We start from the raw sequence: 20,200 nt of genomic DNA on the forward strand, positions 1-20,200 counted from the left end.
TGGGTCCATCCCTTTCAAGTGTGGGGTGCAGTTACTGAAACGCTTGACAATTACTGTTGTTGATAATTTCTCTAACACTACAAACAGAATTAAGTAATTGCCCAATGGCTTAACTTCAATAATAAAAATGTATTTATGGTTATTTTGTGTTTATTAGTTATTTAGTTATAATATCCAACTGTCCATATCTTTTAGTAATATTGGCAACCAAGATGCACCTCTAATGATTAGTTAAGACTGTGGTATTAAAGTTATACAGGACTAAATATCAACTTTTTGGTACTTAAAAATTTCAACCAGCAGACTGGGATGCATGAAATGGTTAAAACATCAGTAGAGAATGTTACTCATCCTGAATGACAACTAACATCTGCAACCTGCTTTAAGTCGGTGGAAATTGGAGCATGTCAAAAATTGGATTTTTTTTTCTTTTTTTTTTTACTAATGACCATCTTGCCCATTTTCTAACACGCTGCCTTGTACTGATAACTTTAGAATAATATGGACTTTATTCAAGCAGAAAACTTGAAATCTTAAATTTGGATTTAACTGCAGAGGTTCCAGCATAATCTTCTTGGCCAATGCAGAATCAGATTTATCCTGGCTTCTACTTTTATCCAATCATCCACAGTCCTTGGCTGCTTTTTTAAGCCCCTTGGCACTTTCTCCTCTTCTGTTTTGGTGTTAATACTGATTTAGGTTTGCCTTTTCTTTCAATTTAATCCAATTTCCATCAGTCATTTTTCACAGTTCACTCACACAAAGAGCTTTAAACAGGCAATCTTCTTGCTTAAATATTTGCTTTAATATAACCAGCAGTAACAATGGCTCATTAAGATCTATAAAGCACAAAACTAATTGTAGAATTATTACATAAAAAAAAAATACATGGCTGCATATATTTGTTTTAGAAATGCTAATTTCATGGTTCTTAAAGGTAATGATAAAAACACAAATAATACTAATGCTACTACTTCTACTTCTAGTGATATCCAAAATCAATTAGAATATACAGACAATATAAGATAAAAAAAAACAATTAAAGAGACATTCACATGTTTAAAGCCCTATTATAAAAGTATGGTTTAACCATCAATTAGAAAAATAAAAAATAAACAGCCTGTCTAAAATTTAGAGAAAGAGGATACAATAAACTGGGACCATCAAATGTCTTCCTTTGTCTGTTGCCATTCTAACACTGCAAGACTTGAAAGTAAAAACTAATTTAAAGATCTGCGATTGAGAGAATAGTTTTGACGAGTGAGCAAACCAGCAAGATAGGATCTAATAAGCCTGATTAGAAATTTAAAACATACAGATTACAATCAACAATACACAATATTAAAAATGGGTAAAGGCAATCTGTTGAGGTGTACAATCTTAAACAAATGAGTTTTAAACCAAGAATTAAACTGAGGTAAAGTATCAGTTCAGTTTAAACAGTATATAGCAGAGTGGGAGAAAGCCCTGCTCCACATGATAAGGTGAGTAGGAGGCTCAATTGGATGAAAGAGGAAGATCCAAGGATTTTGGGGAGTCGGCAGCAATCCTAAAGAGGTCTGAAATATGTGGAGGAGAGAGATTTTGAATGACCTTCAAGGTGAACAGAGGAATTTGAACTGAATTCTGATGTTGACATGGAGTCAGTGAAGCTCCTCTGATGTGATGAAATATAGTGGCTTTGGTCATTAAACAAGCAGCTGAATGCGGGACCAACTGAATCTTATTGAGGGATTCCTGAGGAAGACCAAAAAGAAGAGAGTTGCAGTAATCAATGGGCAAGATGACAAGGCTATGGACAAGAATAGAAGCAGAACACTAGGAAATAATGTGTAATGGTAATTATTTGGGGGACCTTTCTTTCAAACACTCTCAAACTGCTTGTTAAACATACACTCAGCGCAACGTATAAAAATAGAATCAAACTGGTTTTTACGACCTAACATTTGCTTAGCAATCTTTGTAGATCGCCTGCAACACATCAATTTATTGTAGTACTAAATAAAATTGTACAAGGAATTTACCACTCCTTATTTAGAATCTTTAAATATCAGGCCATATGTGCTGTAATGACTGGTTTTGTGATGAAAATAAAATATATAAAAACAGTTTGTCCCCAGCAAATTTATAGTCCCTTACTATGCAACATTCAGTGTATGAACACTTTACAACAGTCATATGTCTTGAAGCCTGTGTATTAGATTCACACAAAAAAAAAGATAATGACAATAAAATGCATCCATTTAAAAGACTCAGAATTAATCTGGGATTCACCAGATTCAGCAACCGACACTTGTTTTCGTGTTTGAGGACACATTTTCTGAAGATGAGTTTCTGAAGATGCTCTTTGGCATGTGAACCTTTGAGGATTCCGGAACCCGTCAAGGCAGACTTGGAGCTATGACAGCTAATCGGGCACAGGGTCATAACAGCGAGAGCAGAAACAGGCAGAAGGGTCAAGGGGACAAAGCAGATTTCAGCATCTGAGAGCAGGTTCAGAGTTGCATCCAGGTGTTCTGAGATCCATAGGCAATCCAGAAGGGAAACCAAGAGAGAGGTATGGACAGAGAGACTGGTCATAGATGCAAAAACAGACAGGTCCAATAGGGTTCAGACAGGCTCAGAGAATCACGAGGCAGAATGGGGCCAGAAGAAGGCAGGCAGAAAGACAGGTTTACAGGAATGCTGGATAAAACTCCTCAATGGCTCTTAATAAGCTGTCAATAGTGCCTGGTCTGACAGTTGGTTATATAGTCAGGTAAACAGGTGAAGGAGGTGGAGGCTGATTGGAAACAGGACAGAGTTGACAAGTGTGTTGAATCTGGAATAAGGAGGATGAGTGGGGGGCGGTGGATGACTGACTGGAAGAGTGAGTGGGTGACTAGATAGGTGGAGGGATGGTTGGATAGTGAACATATAAGGGTGGGTGGATAAGTGGATGGAAAGATAAGTGAGTGGGCAGATACATGGATGGAAGGATGAATGGGTGGATGGATAATTGGATGGAAAGATGAGCGGATAACTGGTTGGAAGCTTGGTGGGTGGGCAGATAATTGGATTGAAGGATGAAAGGGTGGGTCGAAAAGTGGATGGAAGGATGAGTGGGTGGATGGATAACTGGATTGAAGGAACAGTGGGTGGATGGATTGCTGAATTGAAGTATGAGTGGGTGAGTGGATAAGTAGATGTAAGGTTTAGTGGTTGGGGGTATAAATGGATGGCAGGGTAAGTGGGTGGGTAGAGAATTGGTGGGTGGAGAACTGAAGGTCGACGGTGGATATATAAGTGGTTTGATGGTTGCTAATTGAACTGATTAGGGTGGATGGTTAAGTGGATGAGTATGTGGTTTATGAGAGTATGGAAAAAATATGTGGATGGGCTAATAATTAGATGTAAGGATGAGTGTGTGGGCGGATAACTGGATGGTAGGATCATTGGGTGGGTGGATATTTGGTTGGAAGGATGAGTGGGTAGGTTGATAAGTGGATGGAGGGCACTCAAGGTACCACCCTCATCTAATGTATTAAGGCGGGGTCACTTGGTTGCATACCCTTTTTTTAAATCTCCAACCCAATTTTTTTTCCATGTCACACTAACTGCATATGAAGAGGCTCCAACTAGAAAGGGTTGGAAGATCTGTGCAGTTTTTTTTTTCACTTCTGCCTCTGTCTCACAAACAAATTAAAACAATTTCCCACATTTGACTTTGACAGATTATGAAGAATTATTAAAATTAAATTAAAAAAAAAGCAACCGGCACAGCTATGTATAAAGCCTCACTTTAGGAGTCTGCACAGGATATCTTAAAAGATATGATAAAAGATCAAAGATTCTTTTTTCCTTTTTTCATAAAGAGCTTAATTTACCTGCACTGTCACTGCCACGTTATTTTGTTTTTGTGGGGCTCAAAGAGCATCAATTTTTTACTATATACATTTTCTGTCCTGATGTTTTTCTTTTTTTTTCTTGATATGCTGTGCGTCTGTCCCTCATTGTTTTTGTGAGGCTGGAAGAGGATCATTTGTTTATCCACTTTCTGTCATCCTAAACTCCTGTCATGGGTAAACTACCTTTTTTTTAATGTTTTAGATTGCGTTTTAGTATGAGGCGATCCCGCAAAGCTCTCCACCTCCAGACAGCTGGTGCACAAGCCTTGTTCCTCCTTTAGTAATTCTTGCAATTCAACTCTCTCTTTTCTTCCTGCGTTTTGACCCTTTTAACCTGTTTTCCTGTATACGCAGTGAAAACCAGCGGACAAATCACAACTTTCCCTGTGGGCTGCCAATCTTCTCTGTTTACAAGGCGTGCCGTGCAGCAACTTGGAGAACACACCCCTTGTTGGGAGACCCTCTTAGTGGCCTATTGGAAACCAGTAGCTTTAAAGTATGAGCCCCATTGGCAGAGAAAACCGTCATTTTAAAGTTAGAAGCCTATGCATATGCCCTTTCTATTGGTAATTTATTTAAATAAAATGATCTCTTATGCCACGCAATATGTAATATATATGTAAAACACAATATGTAAAAAGCGTTTTTCTTAGATAGATTAAAATAAAATTAGGTACAGGGCCTTTAATACCTTGATTTGGTTGTTCAGGGATATCCATACATTTGTTTACAGTAAATTGGTTCAACAAGCATGACTTTCACAGTTTTGTTACCTTTTAAGTTTGGACAGGACCAATTTGCAAAACGGGTAAATTATTTATTTTTGCAAGAATAAATAAAAGGCGATAGAGAATTTCTTGTGAGGGAGTTCTGGGCATGCCAACAGCATCACAGCACCACATCAAAGCACAGAAGGCAACAAAGAAGAGATTGGTTAAAACAGCAATGTATAGGAATCAGCCTGCTGCCTTCAGGACCATTAGCAATACATTCAAAAAAGTACTTAATACTTTTTTATTTAGAAATTGATTGAACAAGGTAACTAACACCATTGCAAAGGTCTAAAAACTTAATTTCACCGTTTCAACCTTTTAGTCAGACAGTATCTTACAAAATCTTTCACATTTTTGCAAATATCTATTATACAATTTCATAGGATGTCACTAAAGATAAACACTCTGATACAATGTAGTCAGTTTACAGCTCAAATAGCAGTGTAATTTTGCTGTCCCCTCAAAGTAACTCGGCACAGAGTCAATAATTCCTTAACCAATGGCAACACAACTGCATGCATGAGTAATGGTAAGGTACTTATAAAAATGTCAGTGTGTACTTACTTTTATAATATACTGTATACGCAGCAGCAGAGATTACAGAAACTACAATTAGTCACACATGTTTAATGCTGCATAATATTTTTAGATACATTTGCATGCATATTTTAAAGTATTAATTATTTATAAAAATCTTGCATGCATAACTTATTTTCTTGCACTTAAGAACAGCTTTTCTATTCTATTTTTAAAGTGAAACTTCAGTATCACCCTGGGTATTGTAAGACACTCAAGATGATAATTAAGAGTGTTCTTGTAAAAAAAATGTCCCACAGATTTAACTTGGACCTGTTTTTTTTTTAATCTTATTTGAAATTGTAAAGAGATAATATTATTTCATTTTAAAATATGCCTCTTATTGGTTTACTAATAATAATTAAGATTGAATTTAAAATAATCTAAAGGGTCATGTTTCTGTGAATAGTTTAAAATATAGATTATGGATTTTTTTAGTGGAATATGCTTAGAAGTAAAACCCTATGTGCTTCAAATTAAAGTTTAAATAACCCTTAAGTTATTCATACGAATAGGAAATAACATAGAAGCCTATGTGGTGCCCTGAGGGACACCATGAATACTAATAAGGAATTTAAGGGCACACTATCCACTAGAACATGCTACGTTTCAAATATTTCAAATATAAATGTTTTACATATGTCCATATACTTGGACAACTTTTGAAGAGAGCCTAATATCTGATCGGCTGTGTCAAAAACTTTAAATTACAGAAGCAGAACGATTTTTAGAATCAAAAGTGCTTATTCATTCCACACTCCATGGGTTAAAAATGGTAAGGACTGGACAAAATCAAATTTATTATTAAAGAAACAAACTGAATGTATACCTACTTTAATGGTTGAAATTCTTAAATTTTTTTGAAGAATGATCAATCACTGATACAAAACCTTATCCCCACATGAATCAAATTAGTCAGTTGGAAAGTCAAAGACGAAACAAAAACACAAACTTCAGACAATGGCCTGGAATTTCTCCTCACACTGAATATGAACAAGTTTTTATTCTGCTGCTAGCTTAAAACTAGTTGTCACATCATAAAAAAAAAAAATATTTATATCAATAAGGAGCTATTAACAGATGAACAAGCTCCCACCTTTTTCTTGCATTTTGGTTGTTCTCCCCTAGTAGTCACTCTAAGCTAAAAATCAATATAAGCATACAGTGTATGTGTTTTGCTGCTTAGCCTTTCAAGTGTTAAATGGTTTTAGTTTCCCTTTAATCTTTGTCCACTTTCTCAAATGTCATCTTCTTGGCTGCTTACTGCTGCTCCTGCTGTTTGAGCTAGTCCAAACAACAAAGGCATTGATTGGTCTGTGATTACTGGAGCTGCTGGAGATTATTTAATTCCTTGATGTACCACCTGCTTTTCCAGAACAATAAAACAAACAAAAAATTATGTTTTCTACAGCTCTACTAAAACTTATAACAGAAAAAGAGAAAAAGTTTTTATTTGGGAAACTAAGCCTACTGATGAAAGTAGTTTCTCCAGCCTTTTTACTTATAGTCTGACATTAAAGAAAACTTTTTTCTGTTGGATTTGGCACAATTAAAGAAATTATTTAGGGAATACATTTTTATATGTGGCTTTAAAGACCAAAGTACTGCGGTGATTGGTCCCGAATGATAAAAAGCTGGTTAGAAAGAAGCTAACTGAAAAATGAAACGATGTATCATTTTGACACATGGTTCTCGCTGAACGCGTGAAAACACCCTAATTAGATTAGATTGTTTATGTTACACTTGTTTCTGAAAGTTTTTAGGGAAACCAGAATGAAAATGATGATAAATATTAAGAAGGAAAAGATACTCATTATCTAAGGTTAAACAAACAACATAGCGTTTATTTCATTTGATAGTCATTATGATTCGTAAACTAATTTGATCCAAATAATAATGGCAACGCAAAGTAAAATTATAATATTTTATGAACATTTTTAAACAGGATTAAAAAACAGTATAGATAAACAGAAAGCTTTTTTTTTTGTTTGAGTATTTTTGGTTAAAAATTAGATACATATTGGTGATATGTATGGTGATGAGGGGGTGGCGGCCTAGTGGTTCGGGCATAAGTCATGGAATCCTGAGGTTCTGCGTTCGAGCCCCACTCCCCACGATGGCAGTCCACTGCTCCCCGAAGGGATGGGTTAAATACAGAGTTACATTTCTCCAATGTGAGATCAATAAAGTAGTTTTATTACTGAGGAGGAAAATAATGCAGAGACACATGGAGAAATGGCTAAATCCTGAGAGTTGAAAGCTTAGTAAAAAAAGTCTTGTTTTAAAACAATATAAAACCCAGAAAAGGGGTTGGGTCTTTTACACGTCAATTTTTCTCTGTGTTATCCACACTGACTCACCTCTCTGTGCTGATGTGATTGAAAAAGGCTTCCACCAACAGCCTCTCATTTAGAAACGAACAGCAAAGTGTTTTCAGGTTGATTTAACAAAATAGATGCTGTTTTTACACCTGTATTTATAGCTGTCTGTTGATTAATGAATCAATAGAATAGATTTCATGGAGCTTTTCCTCAAAGTTTACTGATTCTGCTTTTCTCGCCGTGATAGAGAAATCTGACCCTTGTATCTAGTCAGGCTACTTTTAGTTTCATTTACATTCTGATTGTTGATTTGTCATTTACTAACAGTAGCTGATTGCAGCAGAAGTAAATGATGATCAGTTACTTTTGGCAGGTTTGATTTGATAGGGCAAGGCTTTTGTTTGAGGCGGCACTGCCCCCCTCTTGCCCCAGCATATAGTCGGCCTTGGGCACAAAATAAAATAAATGGCTCTGGGTCAGTTTGTTGATTTCAATATGTAATGCCTGGACAGAAACTTGAGAGCCGATAGTTCAGCCAAAACAGGAGGTAAGTCTGTCAGCAAAGAATTTATTTAAGAAATCATTTGTGTCAGGATGCTTGTGACCCATGTGTAGAGGCTCTTGTCCTTCCTATAGCCGTCACAGGTTGGAGTCCCGGCCTTTGCCGCATTTTTTTCTCCTCTCTCTTATCCTGTTTCCAGCAGAAGCAGGAACTGACTTGAATCACCGCAGTGTGGCAGAGATTTACAGGGAAATCTGGAATCCAGACAAGAGAATCGGTAACAGGAGGCACACTAACTGGGCAGAGGTTTCCGGAGGCAGATCTGAGGTCCAGGCTTGGGTCATAAATGACTGACAGAACAATTCAGGCAGACGCAAACAGAGTTGATGGAAAGGAGAGGCAGGCAGTAGGTCGGTGTCCAAAGAACAGAAGCCAACAGGGGCAAGGCAGGCAGGAGAAAACAGGAAGGAGACAGATTGAGGTCAAACATAGATTCCTTGATGGTCTGCTCACACAAATACTTCTTTTAAGGTGCTTATATAATTAAAACAATCCCTTAAAAATTGACAAAACCAAGTACTTTGGTTGTAGATGCTGTTTGTAATATTATTATCCCTGTGTTTAGTAGATTTTATAGAATAGTTTTAATATTTAACCAATAGTTTGGGTCATAAGTTAGCTTCTGAACCATTTTTTGAGTCAGACCTGCTATACTGCATTTGGCAGTATTGTAAACACACTTAGACAAAGTTTCTGAGGCAACATAGAAATCATTTATGTGCCTCCCCAACACAACAGGAAAAAATTATCTTCAATGATTCTTCTCTGTTCCTGCCTGTGAAGCTGCAGTGTGCAGTCCCATAACGTCAGTCACTGAACTTTTGCTGAACTGGCAATTAAATTTGAGCGTTAATACTCAACACAGCTCCACTTACCAAGATTTGATGAACCTTGCAGTAGCACTATATATTCAAGGCTTTCCAAGTTGGTTGCTGCTGGATTCTTAAAAATCATTTATGTTTAGTTTCTAATTTCTGTTGTGATTCTCAAGACCACATACTGGTTGATAAAGTGCCCCAAGTGCTCATGAAGCAACTTTGGGAATCAATACTCTATAAAATATCATGGCCATAATAATTTTGTTTTTGTTCTTGCTGCTTTAGGTAGAAGAACTGATGAATGGTTGTTGCTGCTTAAACCAAAGCATTTACTGACACTAAATATTGCATCCAAGTCCATTGCGACTGTTGCACTGAAAACATCAAAATTATGATCCTTGGAATTCAATATAAAATGCAACTCTAACAGGAATGAGTGAGTGAGGCTACAAAGACTCACACAGAAGACAGGATACAATTACTAAGTTTTATGGACATGAAAAAAAAAAAAAACAGACCCAGTAAAAGATGTAGAAAAAGAGTTTTATAGATTATATACTTGAGAAATTGAATTGAGATAGGCACTTCCTTATGCAGTCTGATGGTGTGTTCACACCGAACGCATTTTTGGGCGTCAAAGCATCCGATTTACATGCAAAGTTGATGGGGGGGTAGCTTCGAGATCTGAGAGTTCCGAATTTTGATCTTTAGCCACTGGACTCCGGATATGATAAATAAATAAATAAATAATCAAGGCGTTAAACTCCAAATGCTTAAAAAAAAGCCAGAAGAATGGATTGTTATTATTCTGATCATCATTACTGCACTAAAACATTTTTTATGAAGTAGGGCGCAACAGTTTATAAATACCCAAATTAACTAAAAATGCTAAAATCTAACCATGGAAAATATTCGTTTGTTTGTCGTAGTAATTGCAATTTTCACCACAAACCTTAAAAAGTCTTATTCTCTTCCAGCTACTACAAACAGCAGCAGGAAATCTCCCACAGGCTGGCCGCTTCAGAGCACTTTTATTGGGGATATCCAGCGCTGGTGTGCTGTTGGCGGTCGCTCCTGAATTATAACTGCATATTTTAATAGGTTCATAATCCTGGTGAACTAACAGATGATATTTTGAGGCTGACTTTCTCGCTTTAAAGGGATAGTTCGGGATTTTTGACATGAATCTGTATGGCATCCCCATCACCAGTGTCATGCAATCACACTGACTTACCCCTGGCAGCGTCCTGTGAGCAGAGTTCTCGTCCAGCTTTGGTCAAGCCGAAAGTAGTCCGGCAGGTTTGCTAGACCCAGCGAAATAAAACGTTTCTCTTCCCAAAACATTATGTGTTCAAAAGAGTGATATTTTTGTATCCCAAAAACATTGTAGTGGAAAAAGTCACACGTCGTTATCACTTGGTCCTATTTTCTCTCTGTTCGTATCAGTGCGCGCCGTCATTCTGACAGCGAGCTCAACTTTGAGGAGGGCAGGGAAGTCGCTGTTGTTTGTGATGCAGACAGCAGCTGCTGCAACTCCGACATCCTCATCAATGGAAAGGTTCTGTATCTCGGGCATTACTAAATCCCATTCGTGGCAACAGTAGCATCCACCTCTGTCTGCATTAATTCGCACTTGAAACAAGTGCACCATGATTTGTCGGCCACCCTGGATATCGCAGCTCCAGCTGAGGCTCCTGCGGCTCCGGCTTCAGCTTCCATCACTTTTCTGTCCACCCTCTCTCTTTCTGCCCAATCTAACTCCATTTGTCGAAGTTCATCGTCAGTGTACTCGGGTTCATAAAGATATCCCTTTGGCTCTAAGTGGAAGTCGATGTTTTCCTCGTCGCTCTCGTAGTCAGACATCTTCCCCAGTAGTAAACAATCGCGAATCAAACAGGTAGGCCCTTAACCTGACAACAGCCAGATGCATGCCTCGCTCCGCCGAGCTAGGAGCTAGGCGGAGCGAGACATGCATCTGGCTGTTGTCAGGTTAGTAGGCCCTAGCTGTCAGGTCATGGTGTCGCGCGCACCGATACAAACAGAGAGAAAATAGGACCAAGTGATAACGACTTGTGACTTTTTCCACTACAATGTTTTTGGGATGCAAAAATATCATTCTTTTGAACACATAATGTTTTGGGAAGAGAAACGTTTTATTTCGCTGGGTCTAGCAAACCTGCCGGACTACTTTCGGCTTGACCAAAGCTGGACGAGAACTCTGCTCACAGGACGCTGCCAGGGGTAAGTCAGTGTGATTGCATGACACTGGTGATGGGGATTCCATACAGATTCATGTCAAAAATCCCGAACTATCCCTTTAAAACATCTTAAAACAATTTGTCAAGCTCATCAAGTAAATAAATCCAAGCCGATGTCTAGCTTGTTGCTTCTAAACAGAGCAGATTAACAACCAGAGCATCGTGAACAGCATTTGAAATGGAGGTTGGAGTAGATGACAAGGAGGATGAGGGTAGAGATGGGGTGGAGTCAGGTTGCAGCTTGGTTGGAAGAAAGGGAGAACCATGAATAAAGAGTGTTTTAAAAGCAGATTTCTGAATCATGATTCGGTATTGCCAAGGCATTGTGTGGAGCAGATTGGCTTGCAGCAGGAGGGCATCAGATGGTGACTTGATGAGATGCTAAATAAAGTCTTTAAGTAAGTATACATTTTCACCTGAACTATTTTAGTTCAAGTAAGTTAAGTAAGTGTAAAACAGTCATTTTACTAAAGAAAAGCAAAATGTCCTGCTTAAAATCAATGCTATCATACATTGTGGTTATCAATGCAACAGATTTAACATCTATTTTCAAATTCCATACAAACCAAATCTTATTCTGTGACAATATTCTGAACAACTCTTCAACTTTTAAGAACAATGTCTTTACTAACTTTATTGTTTTATTCACACTGAGTTTCCTGTGGAGGAAGGAATGTAAGAAAAATTAATCATTGTACCTCAGCCAAGACTGCCTGCATTATCACCATGGCGACACTTATCGTATATCAATAAAGGCACTGAAAGAGGTTTTTCCTTTGACTTCTTTTAACATGATGTATAGAGTTTTGCTTGTCTGGGAGGAAACTTCTTTTTATACAGTAGTGAGGAGACAATCTTGGTTTGAGTTGTCTTAAATTACGTGTGGTTTGTGGTTACCCTCCCTGGCTGATTCCTGAGCAAACTCTTTTCCTAATGATTCCACTCAGATATTTCCTACATAACTTTGTTCGATTCCTATTAAGATTTGATGAAACTATCTTTGATACAGAAGGAGACATTGTAAGTACTTGGGGATTTTATACTCAAAATTATCAAACTGCTTTTTCATCTCTCAAACAGCATTTCAACAGAAGTGAGTTAAATAAAAGCCAATTAAACCCACACAAATTTTGTATTTTTGCAGAAACCTCATGAAATAATATGTAGCTGGGATTCTATCTTACTCCAAATTAAGAAAATGAAAAACAATCCACTGGACTAAGTTTCCAAGTTTGAGGATGTTTTGCTTCCCATCCAGGAAGCTTTTTTAATAAAAAATGACATTGATAGAGTTGAGCTCGAGGCTTTATACAGCAGCCCAACAAATCCTTGTTTTTTTTTTTTGAAAACATGCAAAATTAAATGGACGAAGGGGTACACCCTTTTGGAATGGGGGTCGTTTGGCTTCTTTTGTTAGCCTGCAATGCCCTATACCTGTCTAATGTGAACATTCTGGTCCTTAATGTGGAAAAAGAAAATAGGTGGTTTGAGAGGGGCGTGAAGGAAGCCATCTATTTTAAGAAAGAAGAACCGACCTTAAACAGAGGGGGTGGACTCCGATTTCAGCTTTTAAAAGGCTAAAATGCAGCAATTGAGTTTATCCGTTCCTTATGATCCCTTAGATCCAGTCTCCAAAACAAAAACTTCAGGACTGACTTAAAAACACTATTGACCTAAAAAATTTCCTTGTTAAAGGATTTGAAGTAGGGATATTATCCAGAACTGAGTTTGATGTCAATTTGTGCACAATTGTAATACTCTAGCAAAGGCCTGTCCAACGTAAGTCCAAGGGGGCCGCTGTTTCCTGGTTCCTCAGTTTTAGCACAGCCGATTCTAATGATCGCAGCTCAGAAAAAGTCTAATCAGCTACCGATGGAAATCACTTTGGCTGAGTAAGGGAAACCTCTGAGATCTGTATGACAGCGGCCCTCAAGTTTTGACTATGGACATGCTTGCTCATTCTGTCTAAATTATAAATAATATGTGTGCTTGTTTATTTGTGTATATATACTGTATGTATATATATATATATATGTATATATATATATATATATATATATATATATATATATATATATATATATATATATATATATATATATGTATGTATGTGTATATGTATGTATATATGTATGTATGTGTATATGTATGTATATATGTATGTGTATATGTATGTATGTGTGTGTATATATATGTATGTATGTGATATATATATATATATATATATATATATATATATATATATATACACATACATACATATACACATACATACATATATACATACATATACACATACATACATATATATATATATATATATATATATATATATATATATATATATATATATATAATGTATGTGTATATATATATATATATATATATATATATATATATATATATATATATATATATATATATATGTATGTATGTATATGTGTGTGTGTGTATAGGCCAATTCATTATTACTGCACTAAAACATTTCTTATGAACTATGGCAGAACAGTTTTTAAATACCCAATTTGCCAAGTCTGAGAGCCGTTGCATTTGAGTCATTTTGACTTCCTGGGCCAAATCTAAGGGTGTGCCAGACATTTTGAGGGGTATGTGCTCAAGTGGGAATATAGGGCACCTTGTGATGAGCCTACAAATGGATATAACTGGCATTTTGCAGGATAGAATAAAACTACATACCTGTGATGCCTGCTTTTGCTGCCTGGAAGATCAACAATTACAACTTATCTACAGAGATCTTGTATGTTCATAGTAAAAGCAGACACTCTATAGCAGAATCAGCAATAGACAATTTGGGGCCATAGGACATTTTCTATTGAGCTTCCGACACAACTTTAAAATCACACTGTCAATTATATGTCCACACAATAAAAAGATAAATTGGCTCCCTTTGTCTTTGATTATGTTTTTTATTGCAAGAAGAGATTGTGTAAACAAAACAGATGAGAACAATTTGATGATTACCAAAATATCAGACGCCTACACTATATCTGCCACCATCTGCAGGAACAGGAAAGACCAATGAAAATAACTCAAAATAAGGATGCATTTTAATAAAGCAACATCTTATTTTTATAAAGGTTGGATTAGTGACTCATACTCAAACTTACATTTCCCTGATTCATTATTCTGTATTTTTATCACACAATATCATCAGTCATATATAATCTTATGCTATAAAAAAGCAGGTTAACCTGACAAATCAGGTATGAGTCACATCTTTAGAATTATTAACTGTCTAGCTGGTGAATTTTGCTCCATTATTGTAGCAATCAAAGAACACACTTTGCTAATGAATAAAAAAAATGCAATTTATAGAAAGAGAAATAAAAAAAAATTAAATATAAAAAACACAATTTGAAAAAATTTTATCTGAATTCCTTTAAATAAAATGTAAAAACTATGAGAAAAAAATAGCACTGAAAAAGCTTGAAAAAAATAAAACTTGATACAATAAAACCTGAGGAAAAAGCAAAGTTACTGTTAAGCCTCTTTCCCAATGAAAATACTGGGTTAACACACGTGTTTTTCCAACATGGGTCGACCCGCTAACAATCTGCATTTGGCTCCCTTCCCATTGGCAAAAAAAGCCGAGTCTAACCCCTCGCTGGCGAGCTGCTTGGCCTCTGTCATCCCACTGATGCATATCTGGTGACACCATCACACTGGATTAGCATTAATGATGTCCACAGTGTGCCATAGAAACCACTAAAGTAAACAATGGAGAGCAACATGTAAGGACGGCAATTCGTAGTAAGTGTGCTTCATTGTTTCGCTGCGATCTCTTTCTGAATCTCTTATCAGTGCCTCGGCATGTTTAATGAATACAAACAGAGTTGTTTTGGCTTGTTAGATCAGAAGCGACTGACACGGTGTGTTGTTCACACGTTCAATCGTGTTGTGTAAATTAGCGGGTCAACCCCGGTACTGGTGTTCCGACAGCATGCCGATCAGAGCCGAGGGGATTCAACACGCGTCACTTGCGGAAACGTTCGACCTGCGTAAACATGGTTCAGTGAGCTATTCCCGCTGCCACTTAAAGCCGACTGTTCCGGGGTTTAAACGAGTTTTTCAGCCAGTGGAAAAGGAAATTAAAACCTTTTTTCTATTAAGACGTTTTTCATTGCATTCTTTCCTAAATTTCTATTTAGAAAAAGTGCTTTTTTTTCAAGGTGCCATTTCAAAATCCTGTTCTTTGCTTGCTCATGGCATCTTATTGAAATAATTTAGTGTGAGTAAACATGCAAAAAAACATGCATGTGTTGTTTGGACTCTACATAGACAAACATGTTCACTCAATAGTTTTTTTTGTATTCTGCTTGAACCTTTTAAAGGAAAATCTAGATTAAATCAAAACAGTTACTTGCAATGCCTTTAACATAAGAAAAGTAAAATAAAACAACTGCACCGCAGGAGCACAGGGGACGTATTTTCTATGCCAGGACTAAACAACAAAAGGATTTTATGTCTTTCTTCCTTTTGTACAAAAGAAAAAAGCCATTTGAAATCCTGAATGCATGAATCACACATCTACCTCAGGCCCATGGTTATAATATAACAGAAGTGCCTATTGTTGCCTTGTTTTCTACCCTATAAGTATGAAATAAAACTTTTTCTTCTCTTTGACAGCAGCAACCTTTCTCCTGGTTAACAGTGAAACTAAATGTGCTGATAATCTGAACTCACAGAGTCCTCACTGCCCTGTAATGTATGCCCAGTCACACTGTGCCAAAAAAGCTTCTTGATTAGGACAGTAAGTGATCTTCAGAGCCATCAGTTCTCAGTCTAAAAATATAACAATAGGATGTCATAGGAAAGAAGGGCATATTATATATGTGCAATGGACAAATCTACAGCAACAATGTGCATGGACCAGAACTGAGAAATGTTTCTGGCTTTTTGCTGGAAATTCACAATAGAAGGCAGCTTTTAAGGTACAAATGGGTGCAGCAGAGTACATTGGCCATTAAAAGGATGATAACCCCTTTTTTAAAGAATGCTCTGAGGGGTATGTTGATGAATTTCCCTGAATCCATTTATTCATAATCATAAAACTGAGGAAAGATTCAGAGGAGCAACCTGAAGAGCCTCTGATTAATAGCCTATAATTGAGTGTAAAAAGTAAAAACTTATAGCACACTTTGGTTAAAAATCAGTGTATATAGAAGGGAAATTCAACTGAATTTAACCAACTTCGAGAACAATAACTTAAAGCCTGCAAGCTGCTTAATATCAGAGCAGCAAGCTTTTTATAGAACATAGGACTATCATTTTCCCCGGGAACTAATATTAGAAACTGTGAGAGAAGAAGCAGAGTCAGATAAGGGATGAAATGGAACACATTATAGAATATCTGATTAATTTGGAAAAGTGGCAGCTGGATTCGCTGAGAGTTTCAGCACATATGTCATAACGCCTGAAAGAGAAAGGCAACCTCCTAACCTCTCCCTCCCCCCAAGGTCAATCAGAAACAGGAAGCAATTTGTCTTCCAGCACGGTGGTGTGCTGGAATGAGTTGATGTGACAATGTGGGGCTGTGAAAATACGTCAGTTATAAAAAGAAGTTTCAGACAAAAGTTGATGCAGGAATTCATCCTGCTTTGTAAATTATATATAGGCTAAAGCCTTTAACATACAAAATATACACTCATGGCCACTTTGTTTTGTACAATTTATTTAGACCTTATAATTCCTCATTTGTTTGTGGAATATAAACAAAAAGGTGCCAGAAATTGCATCAGAGTTAATATTTAAACTGAAATTATAGCATCTTGCAAAACTATTACAAAAATCTCTCTATTAGAATCCATTGAGCTAATTGCTATGTTCCACAAACTGGTGTCTTGTTTATTGCTGCTGTAGGATGCCAGAAGATGAGAAAACTTTCCACATGAGGAGATGGACATGGTCGGTAGCTAAACTAAAGTTTATAATAAAGGGCCCAAAGTGTAACAAGACAAAGTCCCAAGCCTGAACCACTGACAGGGTGGATCCGTTTATTATTTTAGTTTATACAAAATTATGATCCTACTTGCTTTGATCCAACCATCACCAATACTGATCATTTTTCCTAAATGTGAATTGTAAGTTTGGATTCATTGCTGATAGGAATAAATAGGATAACAGGCCTTTTACTGCTACAGCCCATTTGCTAAAGTTTGAGGTGTTATGGATTCAGAGATGGAACTAAACAACCCAGAAACATCAAAAACCTTTAAGTGAACAAATCTTTGACTCACTTTATCAAGGTCGTTAGATCAATGCCTGTAAAATAGTGATAACAGTATGAGTATAATAGTTCAAGTCTTTTGATTTTATGATCTGAGATGATAAGTCCGTATACCATGGAGATGCCCCCACACTCATGTAAACAATGCTGTAAACATTGCTTCTTAGCGGCTCATAAAACCTGAGGAAGGAGTTTAGATGAGGGAGATAAACCAAAGAGAAACTAACATGTTGCATTTACTAAAGGGAAAAGGTTGCCTAGTGGTTAGGCCATAGAGTTTGGAATCCTGAGGTTTTGAGTTTCAGCCCCACTCCTACAGACTGCCACTCTGGGTCTCTGATTAAGACTCTTAACCCCACACTGCTCCCCGAGTGCCCCACGATGGGAGCCCACTGCTCCCCAAGGGGATGGGTTAAATGCAGAGGTAAATTTCTCCAATGTGAGACCAATAAAGTTCAATCATTATTATCAGGAATGGAATATTTAGACATAGCTCAGTCACACCATTCTGCATGCTACCGTTTAATCAGAAATGGGATTTGTTCCTTGTTTCAATTCCCAATTCCTTCTGCGTGGAGCATGTTCTCCCCATGCATGCATGGATTATCTCTGTTTACTCAGGCTTCCTTGTCCCCAATTTTACAATTTTATGAATGAGGGGGAAATGTTGTGTGTAGACTGTTAATACGGTGGACTTTCTTGAGTTCAAAAATAATACTGTTAGGTTAATTGATGACTGTAAATTGCCCCTTTAAGGCTGTGGATATGTGTGATAAGCTTAGTCACACCATTGTATCAACATTAAGGATGTTGCCCTGTAATAAACTGCTGATGTGTCCATGGTGTAATCATCCTTTCATCTGTTGACTTCTGGAGATAGACACCAGCCTCCTGAAACCCTAATAGACAGGCGGTAGAAGATATATGGGTGTGTACATAGGGTTTTTTTCTGATAAAGTTAGGTATCAAGTTAAATTATCATTTATTATTACTTTTTAAAACATATTTTTAAAAGTCTGGCCAGGGACGTGGCTAGACCTATTTTAGGGTGGCTGAAGTCATCCCTTCGTTGGTATTAGCCACCCCATAATTATTTTGCGATTTTTATTGTTATTTTTTTATTTATTGATTTTTTTTCCATATAACCCCAAACAATTGCAGTAAAGCACTGAAAACGAGCCACCAAGAAGGCAAGTTAATCTGAAGATAAGTTCCTGTTAGTTTATTTACAAACACAATTATTTATACAATTATTAATATCGTTAGGATATTCATTTCCTTCATTGGCTCCGCGTCCAGCGTCACGTCACGTGGTACATGGCCATCAACTGGACCATAGCAGCTGTGCAGTTCAGCAACAGCGCGCCCTTTGAATCTCCACACAGTCATCGAGCTTGATTAGGAAAGTTATGGTTGCGTGCAGATACATACGGTGAGTTTGCCATTTGATGTCAGCGGTTTACATTTTCTTCACTTTACCTGGAGTGAGGAAAGAGACAATATAGGCCTAATAGCTTGTCTGATTCAGTAGGAATTACGTTACCATGGTGAACAAAGTCAGTGGTGTGGGAAAACACGATGTTGTTGTAGCCTACTAGCATCATTATAATAGTTTTGTCACAGGAGCAGTGATGGGCAGTAGCGCCGCTACATGTAGCGAAGCTATTAGTTTAACTACATTTTCAAGTAGCTTGACCGTAGCGTCGCTGCTTTATTTATCAAGTAACTTTCCTGTAGCGACGTTATTGTTTTGATCAAGTAGCGACGTAGCGTCCACAAACGCTACAAAATCCAGGGCAAAACTAAGAAATGAAACCAGGTTTTCTATTTCTAAACAACAATCAGCCACAAAACTACTGTAAATAGCAGTTTCAGCTGACGCTTTATAAGTGGCGTAGTAGCACAGGCACACTCCGTAGGGTTAAACAAGCGCACCTTTTCCGAGGCTGTCGTTCTATTGGCTGGAAAGGTTGCTAGGCAACGATCCAACTGCAGTCTGAGAGAGCAAAACAAATCCGCAAGCAGAGCGTAACTGAGACCCGTGCAGAGCGGAGATGGAGGCAAGCGAGAGGAAAAAATATCTGTGATAATATAGAAAATATCTGTTTAAATCTGAGAGAAGAAACAAAGATTTTTGAGAGAAGAGAAAATATTTGAGAGAGAGCGCATGTTTTGAGTGTGAGCATTATAAGTTTTGAGTGCAAGAAGATGAAATTCTTTTCTCTAATTGAAGTTATGTGCTCTTGCATTATGGCAGGATAATTCTCCCATATCTATGTGCCACCAGTCTGATAGGGCGACACTGTGTGATATGGTAGTGCTTCCTTGGGTTGACTATAGTTCTAAGTTGTACGTTTCATATACTGTTGATTTTGTGTTTTCATTAATACATTGTACTTAAAAATACTTCCTTTATTTGCATTAAAACTTTGTCAGACTGATGTGAAAAAGTCTCAAGGATATCCTTCTTTGCAATGATGCTATTGCCTATTGCCTACTGTCCATTTATGCAACTTGTATTTTGTGGTTAAACTTTAGATTAAGCAGAAATCTATCAAAGATAATGCTGCATTTATTGTTAAGTTCCTCACATATATGTGTTTCTCTCTGTGCCAGGTGTAGAGAAAGACATGCCAAAGTCCAGGTCACACACACACACCAAGCACACACACAGAAACAGGGTTATTGCAAAGCAGACAGGGGTTCCTGACAGGTTGTGGGTGCAGGGGAGATGGGGAAAGATGAATGGCCAGGTTAA

This window comes from Cyprinodon tularosa, unplaced genomic scaffold, assembly GCF_016077235.1.
Source record: "Cyprinodon tularosa strain WSP-4 unplaced genomic scaffold, ASM1607723v1 ctg424, whole genome shotgun sequence".
Taxonomy (NCBI): domain Eukaryota; kingdom Metazoa; phylum Chordata; class Actinopteri; order Cyprinodontiformes; family Cyprinodontidae; genus Cyprinodon; species Cyprinodon tularosa.